This window comes from Adiantum capillus-veneris, chromosome 8, assembly GCF_014529385.1.
Source record: "Adiantum capillus-veneris isolate H3 chromosome 8, ASM1452938v2, whole genome shotgun sequence".
NCBI lineage: Eukaryota > Viridiplantae > Streptophyta > Polypodiopsida > Polypodiales > Pteridaceae > Adiantum > Adiantum capillus-veneris.
In genome coordinates, this window is record NC_140938.1 from 121,928,358 (window position 1) to 121,931,668 (window position 3,311).

Here is a 3,311-nt window from a genome sequence, read left to right on the forward strand (position 1 = left end):
AGGAGTTTCACGGCTCAAGTTTCACGAGAATATTTCAAGAAGATCAGAATCATATCATTCATGGACTACAAATTTTCCGACCAAACATCGAGAGATTTCTAAAAGTGAGAAATGAGCAAGGACTATGAGATCACTTAGGGATTTATGAATCTACCTTTGTTGGTTATCATCGGAGAAAGATACCACCCACGTTATCACTTTCGCCATTGTCATGCTCCTCATTAATCATATGAAGTTGTGGAAACATAATCATGGGCTTTGTTTGCTGAGGGCCATGTGTATGCCAACGTGCAATAGTTGTTGTAGGAAGTTAGTCAAGCCTTGATGGTGACTTGAGGGCCCTCACTCACTACAAGAGTTCACGATCATGACTTGCAATGGTACTAGAGGATCTATAATCTATACTATTTTTAAGAGAAGAGAGAGTATGGAGCTAGTATATCATCAGATGTGCAATAGGAACATTGTTTCGAAAATAGCTTTGCATTGGCATACCATCACACGTCTATAAGGGCCTCTTCTTAGCCCTTACTCTTAACCGATGCATCTAAACCATCAACTTTTAGGGTGGGGGGAAATCAGGGTGGCTGAAAGCAAGAGATGGTGGTACAAAATTGGTTGTCCTTGACACCACCTAGTCTTGGTGGGTGTGGTAAGGAGAATCAGACCCAAGTAAAAGATGCAAAATTGAACAAAAATGAGAAAAATAAAATCAATTTCTTGGAGGCTTTATAATTTATTCTTTTTTCCCGAAACGGGTTATAACAGATAAACGGCGTGGGTGCAAGAAGTGGGGAAGGAGATTCGGCTGGCTCGCTCTCTCTCTCTCTCTCTCTCTCTCTCTCACACACACACACACACACACACACACACACACACACACACACACACACACACACACACACACACACACACACACACACACACATTCTCTGTTTTGTTCTGTGTGGAGCACCCACCCTTCCCGCCCACCCTCTCTCTCTCTCTCTCTCTCTCTCTCTCTCTCTCTCTCTTTCTCCCTCTCTCCCTCTCCCACCATACAGCCATGGCAGCTCAGGCCAGTACCATATCTTTAGAATGACAATGGATACTGAGCGTGATTTCTTCACCTATCTCGAGTCAGGGGTACCTGCATCTATAGAGGGTGCTATGATGGAAACCATGAGCATTCATGAACCTGTCAGCAACCAAGTATTTTTGCGGGACTATTGGGCACAAAAAAAGCGTGAGCAACGAAACAAGGAGCGCAACCCTGCTAAGAGAGTTGATCTTGCTACAACCAGATCAAGGAACAATATATGCAAATCCATGGCTAGATGTTGGCATCGGTAGACCCAAGGACTAACAACACTAGAACAACAAGAAATTCTAGAGCAGCGCATGCATCATCAGTCATTTTCCAAGTTGAGGAGTTCGGATGTGCAATCGAGTCTTCTTTCCGGCGTTCGCAACACATTGACTTAGCTGAAAGTGCCCCACTCTTCAACTGAGCTTTTTGTGAAGAGAACCTCTTTGACGATGATACTGAACAATGGTGATCAGAGCATAACCACTGTGAACCAGTCCAAAATTGCTTGCTTGCTTTTTTACTCTTGGATTAACACACAATACCACAACTTGTTAGCCAACAATCATTGTACGAATACTCAACTCCATAGTACCATTTCCAGCATGCCAAAATTTGACCAATTCCCAGCATGCCAAACCTGGTATCATTCTGGTACCAATTCCTACCTCAGTAGTACCCAATTTGAAGCTTCTCTAGATTCTGAATAGTACCAAACAGATGCATAATACCATTGTTTGGTAGAAATGCTCCAAAGTAAAGATGCACGGTCCCAATTAGGTACTTTTTGGTATCTAGAAAGTTGTTATTTTGGAACTATCGATCTATTTTGTAGCTTTGCAGTATACAAAAAAGTACCCAAATTGGTACTAGGTTTCCAAATTGGTACTATGCAGGGTACATACATGTACCCACTTTGGCACTAGGGATCCTGTTTGATACTGTGAATTTAGGCTGGTACTATGCAATGTACAGAATTTGGTACTAGGGATACTGTTTGATACTATGAATTCAGGCTGGTACTATGCAATGTACAGGATTTGGTACTAGGGATCCTTTTTGGTACTATGAATTCAAGCTAGTACTATGCAATGTACAGAATTTGGTACTAGGGATCCTTTTTGGTACTATGAATTCAAGCTAGTACTATGCAATGTACAGGATTTGGTACTAGGGATCGTTTTTGGTACTATGAATTCAAGCTAGTACTATGCAATGTACAATATTTGGTACTAATGATCCTTTTGGGTACTATGAATTTAGGCTGGTACCATGCAATGTAGAGAATTTGGTAATGGGGATCATGTTTGGTACTATGAATTTAGGCTGGTACTATGCAATGTACAGAATTTGGTATTAGGGATCCTATTTGGTGCTAGGTTTGGTACTATGAATTCAGGCTGGTACCATGCAACGTACAGAATTTGGTACTAGAGATCCTACTTGGTACTATGAACTCAGGCTAGTACCATGCAATGTACAAAACTTGGTACTAGTGATCCTATGTGGTACTCTGAATTCAGCAGGCTGGTACCATGCAATGTACAGAATTTGGTAGTAGGGAGCCTATTTTGTACTATGGATTCAGTTGGTACTATGCAATGTACAGGTGAAAGCATGTATAGGTGGCCTGGAAAGTAATGTCAAGGACATTGCTTTTTTGCGCTCAAAAGTGGGTGTTTTAAAAGTGCTTCAAATCTCAAAAAGAATATCACTCTCCTAAGGTACGTCAATTAAGTCTCCTAACGTACCACAATTAATGAGACTAAATGTAATTTACTGCTGAACGCTGGATTATTGTCCGCCGCTTCTTTCCCGCTACAACCTGTCTGAGCTTTCTCTCTGCTTTGAGTTTTCTTTGTCTCTGAGATCTCTCTTGGAGCTCTATCTAGCTATTCTCTGTCTCTCTCTCACAGAGCTCTTGCTGAGCTTTCTGTATCGCTCAACCCCCCCCTTTCTCTCTCTCTCTCTCTCTCTCTCTCTCTCTCTCTCTCTTTCTCTCTCTAAGCATGGCTCCTCTTGTGTCTGAGCTCGCGCTCATCTCTCTCTCTCTCTCTCTCAGCACTCTTTCTCTCGCTCTCACGAAATCTATCTCTATAGGTTCCTCTTCTACTTGATGATTCTTGAGGTATGTAAACACTTATTATGATTTGTTAGTATCTTGCTAATTAGTGCAAGAAGTGCCATGTATTAATTAAAAGTATAGCGTGTAGTTATGATTTGTATTGTATTTCTTGTAGAGCAA